The sequence below is a fragment of the Podarcis muralis genome, chromosome 16, assembly GCF_964188315.1.
Source record: "Podarcis muralis chromosome 16, rPodMur119.hap1.1, whole genome shotgun sequence".
Classification (NCBI taxonomy): domain Eukaryota; kingdom Metazoa; phylum Chordata; class Lepidosauria; order Squamata; family Lacertidae; genus Podarcis; species Podarcis muralis.
Window position 1 is genome coordinate 9,778,867 of NC_135670.1, and position 16,654 is coordinate 9,795,520.

Consider the following 16,654-nt stretch of genomic DNA (forward strand, 5'->3'; position numbering starts at 1 on the left):
GGTCGGAGACCGGCTTATAAAACGGACTTGGGGGTACAGGCATAGAAAGAAAACAATTAAAACAATGTACAACAATAAATTTAAAATTTATAAATGCGATAAGCATATAGACACTTAAAACTTTAAGATAAAGTGCCGCAGGGAAGCTGACCCAGAGTCACCCATGGAACCGAGTTTGGGGATTTTCTTAATGAATTGGTTTGGATCGGAGGGTGGTCTGCGCCTACAGATCTGTACACAGAATCTGGTGACCATCCGGGTTGTCTTCAGATCTTTGCCTAACAGGAGAAAGGTCGAATTTTTGCTTTTCCGGGAGGTCAGTGAGCCTCACCAGTAGGGGATCAATGGTCTTATTTTGTGCCTCTACATAAAAGGGATATCTAAAGAACAAGTGCTCTGGGCTTCCTATCTCTCCCAATGAACAGGCGCAAAGTCTCTGAACATATGGGATTTTTTAAAAGGCTCCTTCCAGGACCGGCGAGGGCAGAGCCGAGCTTCTGGCAAGTGTAAAGGCCCTTCTTGCATTTTTAGATACGAGAAAGGAGAGGTATGCTGCCGGTGCGGCTATCTCTCTCTCGATTTCTCCAATTTTGTAGTTGGGCCACCTTGAGCAGTCCTGTTGTCTCTCGGTGTCTATGATACTTTGCCTGACTGTAGATTTTGCCTGGCCCAAGCCCAGGCTTAGAAGGGCTCGAGGTGCAAAACCCAGTTTCTGAAGGGAGTTCAGGACTCCTGTCTGCCAGGGTCCTCAGAAGAGAAGAAGAAGAAGAGTTTGGATTTGATATCCCGCCTTTCACTCCCTTTAAGGAGTCTCAAAGCGGCTAATATTCTCCTTTCCCTTCCTCCCTCACAACAAACACTCTGTGAGGTGTGTGGGGCTGAGAGACTTCAAAGAAGTGTGACTGGCCCAAGGTCACCCAGCAGCTGCAAGTGGAGGAGCAGAGACGTGAACCCGGTTCCCCAGATTACGAGACTACCGCTCTTAACCACTACACCACACTGGCAGGCCAGGGCAAATAGCTGCTGCTAGCCAAACAACAGAACATGTCTTGGGCTCATCCACACTTCCGCTTGTCCCCGGGGGAATCAGAAAAGCACTCGGACCTGTGCTTTAGAGGCACAAGACGAGCAAAGTGTGAGCGAGTCCCTGGCGATTCTTTATCAGAAGGACACTGGCAGACTGCAGAAGCAGCACCAAACAGGAAAGTCCTGGGGTTCTGGTTTCAAAAGGTGGCCCGTCAGATGCACCCACTGAAGAGGGGTAGATGGCTGCCCCCCACCCAAGCTGTTGCTTCTACAGGGTGTGATGTTCACAGGTAGGCTGCCTCTGAAGATGGCGTGTTGACTCTTGAATTTATTAAGAATAAAGGCAAAGGGACCATTAGGTCTAGTCGTGACCAACTCTGGGGTTGCGGTGCTCATCTCGCTTTATTGGCCGGAGGAGCCGGCGTACAGCTTCCGGGTCATGTGGACAGCATGACTAAGCCGCTTCTGGTGAACCAGAGCAGCGCACGGAAACGCTGTTTACCTTCCCGCCAGAGCGGTACCTATTTATCTACTTGCACTTTGATGTGCTTTTGAACTGCTAGGTTGGCAGGAGCTGGGACTGAGCAACGGGAGCCCACCCCGTCATGGGGATTCAAACTGCCGACCTTCTGATCGGCAAGTCCTAGGCTCTGTGGTTTAACCCACAGTGCCACCTGCGTCCCTTTATTATTATAAGAATGCTGGAACATAGAAAGAGTCCTTCTGGACCAGATCGAAGGCCCGACTTGCCCAGCATCCTGTTCTCCCAGTGGCCAACTTGGGGCCTATAGGAACACCACAGCTGGGAAGACCTGGGTGCAATAATCCTCTCTGTACTTGTGGTTCCCAGCAACCGATATTCAGAGGCACCTTAGTACCCCACCAAGAGAAGAGCTGGAACACAGCCATTGAGGTTATATTCTCCATGAATTCCTCTAGCCCAGGGGTGAGCAAACTTTTTCAGCAGGGGGCCGGTCCACTGTCCCTCGGACCTTGTGGGGGGCCGGACTATATTTTGGGGGGGAAATGAACGAATTCCTATGCCCCACAAATAACCCAGAGGTGCATTTTAAATAAAAGGACACATTCTACTCATGTAAAAAACATGCTGATTCCCAGACCGTCCGCGGGCCGGATTGAGAAGGTGATTGGGCCGCATCCGGCCCCTGGGCCTTAGTTTGCCTACCCATGCTCTAGCTCTCTTTCAAAGCTGTGCCTCACTGTGGCAGTGAATTCCATCATTTAATTATCACTTGAATAAATAAGTCCTTTCTTTTATCTGTTCTGAATGGATGTCCAGTGGATATCGGGGATCGAATGAGAAACTTGTCTGTGCCCAGGATGTGCTCTCCTTCCCATTAACAGGAAGAAATATGGGGCGAGATCCCTTGAAAGCTTGGGGAGGACATCACTACCAGCTGGCAAGCTTCCCTTGGAAACAGCCCAGCGATGCATCACTTGCAGGAGAATAATAATAATAATAATAATAATAATAATAATAATAATAATAATAATAATAATTTATTATTTGTACCCCGCCCATCTGGCTGGGTTTCCCCAGCCACTCTGGGCGGCTTCCAACAAAACACTAAAATACAATAACCTATTAAACATTAAAAGCTTCCCTAAACAGGGCTGCCATCAGATGTCTTCTAAAAGTTTGGTAATTATTTTTTTCTTTGACATCTGATGGGAGGGCGTTCCTCAGGGCAGGTGCCACTACCGAGAAGGCCCTCTGCCTGGTTCCCTGTAGCTTGGCTTCTTGCAGTGAGGGAACCGCCAGAAGGCCCTCGGCGCTGGACCTCAGTGTCCAGGCTGGACAGTGGAGGTGGAGACGCTCCTTCAGGTATACTGGGCCGAGGCCGTTTAGGGCTTTAAAGGTCAACACCAACACTTTGAATTGTGCTTGGAAACGTACTGGGAGCCAGTGTAGGTCTTTCAAGACCGGTGTTATATGGTCTTGGTAGCCGCTCCCAGTCACCAGTCTAGCTGCCGCATTCTGGATTAGTTGTAGTTTCTGAGTCACCTTCAAAGGTAGCCCCACGTAGAGCGCATTGCAGTAGTCCAAGCGGGAGATACATGGTTGTGCTTGGCTCACGAGTACAATGGCAAGATCCGTGAAGGCTGGCATGAACTGAGGATGCGCAGCTGGAGATGGAAGAAAAATTGGATCCCGTTTGCCTTTAAAAGCAAACCTACCTAATTAGCCCTTTCAGAAAGAACACAGAAACCAAAACAAAGCCACCTTTCCAAATCCTCACTTCTCTGAATTTCTGCAACGTGGTTCCCCAGCCAAGTCATGGTTACAAAAATGCATGTTTTGGTAAAGGGTGTGTTGAAACCCTATGTGAGTGAAAATAACACACAATAAGGCGTTGCATCATATTAGGGAAAATGGCTTTGCAAAAAAATTTAATGTGTCTATCAGGCGAAATTGCATACAAGAATGCGTCCGCTGGGAGAAATCCACACTAATGTGCTGTTATCTCAGAAACCTAGAGCTGGAAGGGACCCTGAGGATCATTCTAGTCCAAGTCCTTGCAATGAAGGAATTTGCAGCTGTCTGGGATCGAACCTGCAACCTCGGTGTTGTCAGCAATACGCTGTAACCAACTGAGCTATCCAGCTAAAATGCATTATAAATAAATAAATAAACTGCAAACCGATGTGGAAAACTGAATAGATCAGAAAAATGAGAAACTGGGGGAAATCCAAATGGGCAGATTCGCCTAGAATATATCCCGAATTGCCAGTGACAATGCTCTTGGGTTTTATGGCAGATGAGTCTTATGTAGAAAGGACACTTTGGCACCAATTCAGTGTCTACTTCACAAACATACACACACACACACCATTCCAGCTGTTCATATTGTTTCCGGCCTGACGCTCCCAGCATATTCTTTGTAATGGGATGCCTCGTGGGAAGCGGTTCCTAAATGAAATAAATCTTCCTCCTCCTCCCTAGCTTGTGTAGACAAGGACTGTCCCATCTCTGCTCCCCCTTTGCCCCACCACCCTCTCTCTCCTCCGATGGATCCTGGAAGGTCTGGGCTCTTGTCTTGCACAGCGCTTCCAAGATGACCTCATTGTTTTTCTTCCAAGACTTGGGTCGGCTCCCAGGAGCTGGAGAGGGGTGCTTTTTTATTTTACTGCTGTTGAGGTTTGGCCCAGATCCCTCTCTCCATCCAGCGAGCAGCAGGATTGCGGGCACGTGGCATGTCCTAGGGATGAAGGGAATCCCCTTCCCATTTTTCAGAGGCGGCGGGGGTGGGCAGGGAATACATATTCTGAGAAGAAGTCTCCCCGCAAGGCGCATTTTTCTGTGGCTGAAAACGAGAGCATCCCTTGCAGGACCCGATGGAAGCGGGAAGCCCAGATGTTATTCCTGCACACATACACAGCCATCAGTATGGGGCACAGTTATCTTAGGAACATAGGAACACAGGAAGCCAGTCCATTTGGTCCATCTAGCTCAGTGTTCACAACACTGACTGGCAGCAGCTGTCCAGGCTTTCAGGCGGTGGGTTTCTCCGAGCCCTACCAGGAGATGTAGGGGACTTTAAGAAGGCTGATCACCGAAGAATGGATGCTTTTGAATTATGGTGTTGGAGGAGACTCTTGAGAGTCCCATGGACTGCCAGAAGATCAAACCTCTCCATTCTGAAGGAAATCAGCCCTGAGTGCTCACTGGAAGGACAGATCCTGAAGCTGAGGCTCCAAGACTTTGGCCACCTCATGAGAAGAGAAGACTCCCTGGAAAAGACCCTGATGTTGGGAAAGATGGAGGGCACAAGGATGGTCCCAAATAAAGGGTTGGTTGAAATAGGAACAGAGGGTTCTCCAGCACCAACTCAGGGGTCTTGAGATGCTCTATTACTGAGCAGAGCTCCCTTGGATGGGAAGACTTCCCAGTGGTTTGTGGGTCGGCAAAAAGCACAAGCCACCTGTGGAACTCCCTGCCCCAAGAACTTAGGCTATCTTCCTCTCTGTTTGCATTCTGTCCAAATCATAATCATATCTTTATTTGTACTCTGCCCATCCAGCTGGGTTGCCCCAGCTACTCAGGGCAGCTTTTGCCTTTCAAACTTTCGGTTCTGCCGCTGATTACCGTATTTTTCACTCTATAAGACGCACCAGACCACAAGACGCACCTAGTTTTTGGAGGAGGAAAACAAGAAAAAAAATATTCTGAATCTCAGAAGCCAGAACAGCAAGAGGGATCGCTGCGCAGTGAAAGCAGCAATCCTTCTTGCTGTTCTGGCTTCTGGGATAGCTGTGCAGCCTGCATTCGCTCCGTAAGACGCGCACACATTTCCCCTTACTTTTTAGGAGGGAAAAAGTGAGTCTTATAGAGCAAAAAATACGGTAATTCAATTTAATGTGAACTCTGGTTTCGGTGTTTTCCGTGTGCGATGGCCAGCCTACTCAGAGCAGACCCATGGAAATGAATAAAGTTAATCGTGCCCTTTGATTTTGCCCTTGACACACACACACAAATGTGTTTCAGCCCTTTGTGAAATAGGGAGACGCAGCTGTTGGTGGCTGGGGCAGGACCTGCAAGAAGCCTCCCCTCCCCAGAAAGTTGGCCAAGACGGTTGTCCCCTGAGCGGAGGCCAATCCCTCAGCCGGGGCCGCGACAGGCCAAGCTGTGTTTACACTTTGTTTCCCCTGCCGCCATAACAACGGGGCCTAGTTGCGTCCAGGTGGGCCTTCCCTCCGCTTCTCCTCTTGCCTAGGGGAGCCTCATCAGGCCGCAGAGACAAACTTGAGCCAGGCTTTTGTGGCCAGACAGGGCCCCGATCCAAATATTTCCTCATGAAACGGGAAGTGGAGGAATATTCCTTTCTGGATTCCCTCTAAATTACAGAGTGAGGGTTCCCCCCCCTCCCCTGCCTCCAGAAGCCTTGTTGTCTTTCCATAGCAACCCATTTTGGAGAGAGTATGGCGCGGGCTGGGTTTTGGATCCAAGCCTCAGGCCACCTCCCACAAAAAAATCAGTCGGCTTCTGGCAAGGACTGCAGGTTGAGACGGGATGAGCAAGGCGGCTGAGAAGACAGAGGGTCTTTGCACATTCGCATGAAAAGCCCTGTCTTTCAGAAGCATCGCTGCCTCCGACTGTGGAAGCAGAGTGTAGCCATCATGGCTAGTAGCCACAAATTCGTCCAATCCTCTTTTAAAGCCTTCCAAGTTGGTGGCCAGCACTGCCTCCTGTGACAGGGAGTTCCGTAGTTCAAGTCATAGCTGTCAACTTTCAGATTTGAAAATAAGGGATCAGCAGCCTCGAAAATAAGGGATCAGCAGCCTCACCTGTCCTGGGGACAGTCTACGGGACATCTAACAATCCGGGATAGCAGCAGGAAACGGCGCTGGAATAAGGGAATTTCCCGCAAAAAAAGGGAAGGTTCACAGCTACAGTTCGAGTATACACTGATTATATCTTGTCCGACTGAGCTGGATAGTTTCCCTAAGTTGTCGGGATCTGGAGAAGTAGATATCAGGCTGCCCGTCTCTCTGAACCCTATAGATTCTCCTAACTTCAGTTTTAATTGCTATGGTTTCTTTGTCAGTCCGATCACCAATCCCCCTCTTCTTAGGTGACCTATGCGAGTGCAAGTGGGAGAGTTCAGTTATTAAATGTCGATAAATTTGTCAAACCGGGTGACTCCAACAACAGGGGAAAGATCACCTTTCTCTGTCGAGAACAAACGGACGACACGGAATTCACCAAACTTTGGAAAAGAGACAGAGTCTGCTCATTGACTCGTATCCTTGAATCCTGGGGTCTCTGCCTCCTTTCTTTTAGCAAATGTTTTGTGCCACTGGGGAAGTGGTAATTCTGTATTGATTTGTTTTGGATGTTGTATGTGATGCCAATAAAAGGTTTTACGGTACGATACGAGTTTGCGCTGTGCAAAGGAGGACTTTATCTGTCCTGAATCTTCCAACATTCAGCTTCATTGCAAGAGAGGGAGACAAACTTTTCTCCACTCTCTCTATCCTTCTATAAACTTCTTACTCGCCTTTTCTCTTCCAGCAAGACGTTTGCCAGCAGTGGTTGTTGCGGATTCAGTCCCTGAATCAAAGAATCATGGATCTGGAAGGGAGCTTGAGGATCCACCCCACTGCAATGCATCTGTCTCTTATGGGGCTCGAACCTGAAACCTTGGTGTTATCAGCACCACGCTCTGACCTAGGGTTACCATATGTCTGGGATTTCTGCAGCTTGGAATACTGCAGTCAGCAGCAGTGTCCGGGTGGAAATTGGTAAAAATGTCCAACATTTTTTGCCGATCTTCCACAAAAATTGCTGGAAAACAGCATTAATTTTTTTGCGATTTTGCCAAGAAAGCTCAACAACGTTGGGCAGAACTAAAAAAGAAAAAAGCTGAACAACTTTTCTGCCTGGGTTGCCATATTTCAAACTTTTCACTGTTTGAAAGACGGCAACCCTACTCTAACCAACTGAGCTAAAGCTAAAGGTAAAGGGACCCCTGACCATTAGGTCCAGTCGTAACCAACTCTGGGGTTGCGGCGCTCATCTCGCTTTATTGGCCAAGGGAGCCGGCGTACAGCTTCCGGGTCATGTGGCCAGCATGACTAAGCCGCCTCTGGCGAACCAGAGCAGTGCACGGAATTGCCGTTTACCTTCCCGCCGGAGTGGTACCTATTTATCTACTTGCACTTTGACGTGCTTTCGAACCAACTGATCTATCCAGCTGCAAAAAAGCCCCAAACACAGCCACCTTTCTTCATTGCGGAGCTGTTCTGTCCCCTGGATCACTTGGGTTGCCCTTTTATGAACCTTTCCCAACTCTACAATATCCTTTCAGAGGGTCTGAGAGCTTCTGGGGAGCTGTAGTCCACCCACTCTGGCTCCCTCTGCAGCGGCAGATCTGAGCAACAGAGTTGTAAAAGAGGCTTTCTCCCTCCCTTCCTCCCGTGTGTGTGCACACACACACATAGACTCCTGCCCAGAATGTGATGGAATCGTGTTCTGGTGTCCCCTTCGAATGAGATCATTGTGGAGGCACAATTTTTGCAAGGGAAATATAATGAGGCAATAGCCACAGAGGAATGTGCTGGCTGGCTGCCTGGGCAAATCCGCCTCTTTTCTGAGCCAAGGGTGCCCCCGAGATTGAGTTCTCTGCCTCAAACAGGAACAGAGGCCCATCTGCTGCAGCCTCAGAGCTGGATCTCACCTCCCTTGGCAAAAAGGGACAGGATGCGTGTCTCTCCCTCTCCCCCCAACCAAATCAATTTCTTCTTGTTTCCTCTGGTTTGGATCCTTCGCTCCTCTGCAAACACAAGAGAGCCTCCTTGACGTCAGCGTCTGTCTTTCGACTTGTGCTTGGCTGAACAGGGGGCAAAAATGAATGGTTATTGTTAAAATGGAGGGGTTGCGTCCAATGTTAGCCCTACTTGGAGGGAGAAACGAAGGAACATGACTAACTTGGGTCCATTAACAGCAATGGGTTCGATCTTGAGTAGACCGTAGCTGGACAGTCAGAGACAGTGTGGTGGAGTGGTCAGAGTGTTGGACTAAGACCTGGGAGTCCAGGGTTCAAATTCCCTACTAGACGCATGATTAGGGCTGCCATACATCTGGGGTTTTCTGGACATTTCCAGGAATTGGGCTCTCAAAACGGCATCCGAGTGGGTTTTCGCTGAATTGGCAAAATGTCCGGGGAAACCCAGACATATGGAAAGGTGGGCTTTTTTTTATATATAAATGCTTTAAAAATCCAAAAAAAGCCCCCCAAAAACCTCAACAACTTTGTCCAGATTTTCACTTTGGGGAATATGGCCACCCTACCCATGATGTTCCCTGGGTGACCCTGGAGAAGTCACTTAGCCTCGTACCTACGGGACCGCCTCTCCTGGTATGCCCCACGGAGAGCCTCAAGATCCATAAATAACAACACCCTAGTGGTCCCAGGCCCTAAGGAAGTTAGATTGGCTTCAACCAGAGCCAGGGCCTTTTCAACTCTGGCTCCGGCCTGGTGGAACGCTCTGCCTCATGAGACCAGGGCCCTGCAGGATCTGATTTCTTTCCGCAGGATCTGTAAGACACAGAGTTGTTCCGCCTGGCCTTTGGCTTGGAGCCAATTTGATTCCCTCCCTCCCTCTCTTTCTTTTTTCTTTTCCTTCTCCTCCTGCAATGAGGCTACATTTTAATATTTTAATGTTCCATTGTTTTAATGTTGTATTTTATTTTTGTTTTTAAGTTGTAATCATTCATCTTGTTTTTATTATTGCTTGTAAGACGCTCTGAGCCCGGCCTTGGCTGGGGAGGGCGGGGTATAAATAAAAAATTATTATTATTATTATTATTATTATTATTATTATTATTATTATTATTAGCCTAGCCTACCTCACAGGGTTGTTGTGAGGATGAAATGAGGAGGAAGAGGAACCATCTGTGCTGCCCTGAGGTCCTTGGAGGAAAGATATGCTATAAATGTAATCAATAAATGAATGAAAATAAAGGATAAATGCAACCCAATGTCAGAGAAGGCCTGTCCATAATGTAGAATCATAGAATTGTAGAGTTGGAAGGGACCCTGAATATCATCTAGTCTAGGGGTCAGCAAACTTTTTCAGCAGGGGGCCGGTCCACTGTCCCTCAGACCTTGTGGAGAGCCGGACTATATTTTGAAAAATAATAATGAACGAATTCCTATGCCCCACAAATAACCCAGAGGCGCATCTTTTAAATCAGAACCAGTGAAGGTGGTGAAGGTCCTGTGTGAGTGTCTGGAGGCGGTTGGAGGATGGATAGCTGCTAACAGATTGAGGTTGAATCCTGACAAGACAGAAGTACTGTTTTTGCGGGACAGGAGGCGGGCAGGTGTGGAGGATTCCCTGGTCCTGAATGGGGTAACTGTGCCCCTGAAGGACCAGGTGCGCAGCCTGGGAGTCATTTTGGACTCACAGCTGTCCATGGAGGCACAGGTCAATTCTGTATCCAGGGCAGCTGTTTACCAGCTCCATCTGGTACGTAGGCTGAGACCCTATCTGCCTGCGGACTGTCTCGCCAGAGTGGTGCATGCTCTGGTTATCTCTCGCTTGGACTACTGCATTGCACTCTACGTGGGGCTACCTTTGAAGGTGACCCGGAAACTACAACTAATCCAGAATGCGGCAGCTAGACTGGTGACTGGGAGCAGCCGCCGAGACCACATAACACTGGTCTTGAAAGACATACGTTGGCTCCCAGTACGTTTCCGAGCACAATTCAAAGTGTTGGTGCTGACCTTTAAAGCCCTAAACGGCCTCGGTCCTGTATACCTGAAGGAGTGTCTCCACCCCCATCGTTCTGCCCGGACACTGAGGTCCAGCTCCGAGGGCCTTCTGGCGGTTCCCTCACTGCGAGAGGCCAAGTTACAGGGAACAAGGCAGAGGGCCTTCTCGGTAGTGGCGCCCGCCATGTGGAACGCCCTCCCATCAGATGTCAAAGCGATAAACATCTACCTGACATTCAGAAGACACCTGTTCAGGGAAGTTTTTAATATGTGAAATTTTAGTGTATCTTTCATCTTTGTTGGAAGCCGCCCAGAGTGGCTGGGGAAACCCAGCCAGATGGGCGGGGTACAAATAATAAATTATTATTATTATTATTATTATTATTATTATTATTATTATTATTATTATATTAAAAGCACACATTCTACTAATATAAAAACCCGCTGATTCCTGGACCGTCCGCGGGCCGGATTTATAAGGCGATTGGGCCGGATCTGGCCCCCGGGCCTTAGTTTGCCTACCCATGATCTAGTCCAACCCCGGGCAATGCAGGAAAATGTGAGTCCCATATGGGGATCAAACCTACAACCTTGGTACTATCAGCATCATGCTCTAACCAGCTGAGCTATCCAACGGCCTCTGCATGTGTGTGTTGTGTTGTGCAAGGGGGGGAGTTGTTCAAAGAGAGATGCTCCCTCTTTTGGCAACACACAAAAAAGCAGGTAGCAGCTAAGAATGTTGACTCTGACACACCAAGGCCCTCTCTGCTCTGTACATTTAAAGCACTTCAAACACTCATGGCTTCCCCACAAATCCTGGGAACTATAGTTCGTTAAGGGTGCTGAGAGCCGGCAGGAGGCGCCCTGCTCCTCTCCCAGAGCTACACTTCCCAAAATGGTTTAATGACCCATCCCTGTTCCCAGGCGACTTGTAGCTCTTTGAAAGGATTAGGGGTTGGCCCAGAGGCAAAATGAAAGCAAATTTTAGTTCTCTGCGAAAGAGGACTGGGGAGGGGGTGTTGCCTGGAGAGAAAGGGTGTGGTCTGGGGTGTGTTTCAAGGGCCACATAGAGAGGACTGGAGAGCTCCATTTGGCCCCCCCCGGGGGGGGGGGAGTTAAGTTCCCCACCGCTGTATTATGGTAAAGGAAAGGCATGCTAGGAGAAGCTTTTCCTTTAATGGTCACCCAGAGTGTTTTATTTTATTAAGGATTTTCTTGTTTTACAGAAGTGTAGTGCCTCATATATATTTTTCCCCATGTAACATTTTTACAAATCCGTTTCATTTGTTGAGGCATTAGGGGGAGAAGAAAATAAAAATAAAAATAAAAAAAGGAGAGAAAAGAGAAAGGGGGGTGGAGAGAGGGAAGATGGATAAGGGTGGGATTGGGTGGCGGTGTTTCTATTATGTTTAATGTGTGTAGAGTTTGGTGTCAGCGTGCTTGTGTTGTTCACTTGTGTTCCTTTGGTGGTGAGAGAGGTTGGGGTTGGCCTAGGGTGTGATTGTTTGCTTGTGATTGGCTGTGGTGATCTTTGTTTTCGTGTGTGAGTGAGGTGGGTGGGTGTTTTGGATCAGGTTAGCCATATTGATTTGTATGCTGTTGGTGGATTATTGTCATTGTCCTGTTGGGCTGTGTGTGTGATAAAGGGGAGCCATACCGGGGTGAAGGCATCTTCTTCTGTTTGTCCCCGTGTCAGTTTCAGTTTATTAGTTAATTTTTCTAGTAGGGCTGTTTCCCATACTATTTGATACCATTGGTCCATGCTTACTCCTGACAGGTCTCTCCAGTGTCTGGTTATGGTGTTTCTGGCTGCTGAGAGCAGGTGGGTTATGAGTTCTTTGTGGTGTAAATGGGCATTGTTGTCTTGGAAGATGTTTAGTAGGGCCAATTCTGGGGTGGTGTCTATTACTTGCTTAGTTATTTTACAAATTTCTTGTATGGCTGTTGTCCAGAATAGTTGGATTTTGGGACACTCCCACCACATGTGGAAGTATGTGCCTGTGGAGGTGCACCCTCTCCAGCATTTTGGTGAGGTTCCTGGGTGTATTAGCGCTAGTTTCCTTGGTGTTAGGTACCACCTGTAGGTGAGTTTCAGTGTGAGTTCTTTTCTTTTCGTTGATATGGATTTAAAGGGGGGTTTAGACCACATTCTGGTCCATTGAGTGGGGTTTATCTCATAGCCTATGTCATTCTCCCATTGATTTTTGATTGCGTCTAGGGGATTTGCGAGATTTTGGAGTAGTATTTTGTATATTGCGGATACCATCCCTTTACCGTTTCCCTTTGTTGTTAGGAGGAGGTTTTCGAAGGTTGTCAGGGGCCTAGTTGCTGCTGATTTTACTGTTGGGTTGTTTAAGAGGGCATGTAGTTGGTGTTGTGTTAACCAGGGCATTTGGGTGTCTTCTAGTTTGTCTTGTATTTCTTGTGTTGACAAGGGTTTGTTATTTTTATAAAAGTCTATTAGGCGATACAAGCCTTTGGTTCGCCAGGTTTTTATCTTGAGGTTTTGTGCTGCATGGTGGAATAATGGGTGGTACGCCAGGGGTATTAGTGGGGATGGGGTTGGGGATAGTTTGCCTATTTGTGTTTTCCATGCTTTGAGCATGGTCTGTGTGTACCTGTTAAGTGTTGTGGGAATTTTCTTTAGTTTGTTTGGGAGGAGTGGGTATGTTGTGGTGCAGGTGTTTTCAATTGTGTCCTTCTCTAGGTGTACCCATTGTTTTGTCTCATCTTCTAGTATATATGGGATTATATGGCGTATTTGGTTGGCGTTGTAATATGCTTCTATGTTGGGGATTCCCCATCCTCCTTCTGAGGTGGGGAGGTGCAGGTATTTGGGGCTTATTCTTGGTTTTTTATGTGAGAAGATGAAAGAGTGTAGTTTTCTCTGCCAACTGTGAAGTTGGGTTGAGGGGATCCAGATTGGGAGGGTTTGGAATAGGTAGGTTAGTTTTGGGAGTGTGATCATTTTGATCATGGCTATTTTGTCTGAGAGAGTGAGGTTCATGTTATTCCATCTCTTTAGGTCTTTGTTAATTTGTCGCCACAGGGGCTTGTAGTTGTGGAGGTATAATTTATTGAGGTTTCTGGTTATTTGTACCCCTAGGTATCTGAACTTGGTGTGGCAAAGTTTTATTTTGGTGACCTTCGTGAGTTCTTTTTGGGTGTGAGGAGGGGTGTTGAAGCACATAGCTTCTGACTTTGTGAAATTTACCTGTAGGCCCGACACCATTGCAAATGCGTTGAGTTCTCTGATTAGGGAGGTTGCTGTGCTTATGGGGTCTGGTGTTGTGACCATTAGGTCATCTGCAAAGAGCCCTAATTTATAGGTCCTGCCTTTTATTTCCACTCCCTTGATGTCTGTGGCTGCTCGGATGCGGATTGCTAGGGGTTCCAGAGCCAGGATAAATAAGAAGGGAGACAGTGGGCATCCTTGTTTCGTGCCTCTTTGGATAGCTATAGTGTTAGAATCCATATTGTTAGTTCTGCATTTTGCTGAGGCTTGGGAGTATATTTGTTTGAGGATTTGTAGGAAGTTGGGGCCAAATTTCATGTTAGTTAGTACTGCTAATATGTATTTCCACTCCAAGCAATCAAAGGCTTTGAGTATGTCTAGGGACATAATTGTCAATGGGAGTTTGGTTGCCTTGCTGTGTTCGATCAGGTTCAGTAGTTTCCTGATGGGGTCTGTTATATTGCGGCCAGGGACAAAGCCAGTCTGGTCTGGGGCTATTAACTTGTGTAGGAAGATTTTTAGGCGGTTGGCCAAGATTGATGTGAATATCTTGTAGTCTTGGTTTATTAATGAGATTGGGCGGTATGATTCTACTTTGAGGCTGTCTTTTAGTGGTTTTGGGATGGAGACTATTTTGGAGTGGGTCCAGGTTTTGGGGATGGGGCCTCCTTTTATGATGTCGTTGAATAGGCGGGTCATGTAGGGCATCAAGGGTTCTTTGAATTTCTTATAGAATTCTGCTGTGAAGCCGTCTGGGCCTGGGGCTTTGTGTGGTTTCAAGTTTTTGAGGACCGCATCTATTTCCTCTGGGGTGATAGGGCTGTCCATGAATTCCCGCTCCTCATCAGTTAGGGTAGGCATGGTCAGTCCTGCTAGAAATTTTTTGATTTCCCTCTCTGGTGGGTTATGGGAGGTGTATAGGTTGGAGTAAAATTCTGCAAATTCTGAAATTATTTCTTTGGGGGAGAATGTTATGTTGCCGTCTTTTTTGGTGATGCAGTGTATTCTTGTTTTGAGTGCTTTTTTCCTACATCTATTTGCTAGTATTCTGGAGTTTTTCCCTCCATATTCATAGAAACGTTGTTTAGAGTATAGAATGTTGATCATTGTTTTGTTGATTTCTAAGGAGTCTAGTTCTCTCCTTTTCTGTTCTATAAGTTTGAGGAGTTTTTTAGATCCTGTTTGTTTGTAGCGTGATGAGAGGGCTGTGATGTCTTGTTCTATTTTGCTAATTTTTGAGGAGGTTTGTTTTTTAAGGAATGTTTTCTCTTTTATGCAAGCTCCTCTGGTGACCGCTTTCATTGCGTCCCATAGGAGGGGGGTTGTTGTATTGTTTACATCGTTTTCTTTGAAGTAGTTTTGGAGGGTTTTTGTGAGACTCTCTCTAATTTGTTTGTTTGTAGTTAGGATGGGACTGAAGGACCAGGATGGGGTGGTTTGTGTTCCTTCTCCTATTTTAACAGTGACTTCTACTGGGGCGTGATCTGTGATTTTAATGTTACCTATGTTTGTTGATTCTACTGAGGGAATCAGACCCTGTGTGAGTAGAATGCTGTCCAGTCTGGACACTGTATCATGGCGTCCCGATTGGAATGTATGGCTGATGTCTCCCGGGTTTTGCTCACCCCAAATGTCATAGAGACCCCTGTTTTTTAGCATTTTTAGTAACTTGTAAGAGTTCCTGGTTGTTGGGGGTTTCCTTCGGAGGAAGGTTGCCCATGGTCACCCAGAGTGAAAATCTTCTCATGCACACAGCAGCACTGGACGTCTGGTCCCCATTTGTGTGGGGGCTGAGTAACCGTTACTCAGAAGTAAGGCAAAAGCCTTCTGTGCTTATCCGTCAATGGTTAGGGGTGACACGTCAGAGCCTTCTCTGTGGCTGCTCCCGTGTTGTGGAATTCCCTCCCGAGAGAGGCCAGACTGGCTCCCTCCTTGTTATCCCTTCTATAAAGGTAAAGGTAAAAGGACCCCTGACCATTAGGTCCAGTCGTGGCCGACTCTGGGGTTGCGGCGCTCATCTCGCTTTACTGGCTGAGGGAGCCGGCGTACAGCTTCCGGGTCATGTGGCCAGCATGACTAAGCCACTTCTGGCGAAACCAGAGCAGTGCACGGAAACGCCGTTTACCTTCCCGCTGGAGCAGTACCTATTTATCTACTTGCACTTTGATGTGCTTTCGAACGGCTAGGTTAGCAGGAGCAGGGACTGAGCAACAGGAGCTCACCCCTTCATGGGGATTCAAACCGCCAACCTTCTGATCGGCTAGTCCTAGCCTCTGTGGTTTAACTCACAACATAGGTAGGATAAAACCATCCTGTACAGACCAGCCCTTGAAAATTAAGGCCACTGTCAAGACCACACTGCCTTTTAATTGCTGGCTCCAAATGCGTTCTGATTTGTTGTAATTACAGCTTTTCTCTTATCTATTTTATAACTGAATTTGTTTACCACCCTATACCTGTAGATCTCAGGGCGGTTCACAACATAAAATCACAATATAAAAAACACAAGATACGTAATAAAAACAAAAACAAAGACAACCCAATAATCTCCCCTTCTGCGACACATTTTAAAAGGGGATCAGATGTCAATAAGCTTACAGTGGTACCTCGGGTTAAGTACTTAATTCGTTCTGGAGGTCTGTTCTTAACCTGAAACTGTTCTTAACCTGAAGCACCACTTTAGTTAATGGGGCCTCCTGCTGCTGCTGCACCACCGGAGCACAATTTCTGTTCTCATCCTGAAGCAAGGTTCTTAAACTGAGGTAATATTTCTGGGTTAGCAGAGTCTGTAACCTGAAGCGTATGTAACCCGAGGTACCACTGTTTTTTTTTGCTTTGTATTTTATAAGGTTGTTTGCAAATGTTGGAAGCCACCTTGACTGTTGGGAATAAAAGGCCAGATCTAAACACTAATAATAATAATAATAATAAGTGCTTTTGTGGGTACGCAAGGGTACTCAGTACCAGAACTTTCCCCCAAATGTTAAAAGCGTGGCTGTTACTGTAACAATTTCACGGTGAGAACTGGCACCTTTGGAGGAAGCCATGAGCTTTTAATGCTGCGTGTTGCTACAAACACGCCACTTTGGTGGAAGAATTCTGCGCTCCCAGATCCCCTTCCCCGAAAAAGCAAGCCTCTCCAAACTCAGTG

The 16,654-nt window shown here is 47.2% G+C and overlaps 1 protein-coding gene across 1 annotated transcript in view; it reads right to left on the reverse strand.

Annotated features, from left to right (window-relative positions):
* The window catches only part of THBS3 (thrombospondin 3), a 56,053-nt gene extending 39,411 nt beyond the window's left edge, over positions 1-16,642 (reverse strand). The window contains exon 1 of the mRNA XM_077920661.1: positions 16,506-16,642. The gene's annotated coding sequence lies outside the window, so the exon portion shown is untranslated. The remainder of the gene's footprint in view (positions 1-16,505) is intronic.
* Between the last annotated feature and the right edge of the window lie 12 nt (positions 16,643-16,654).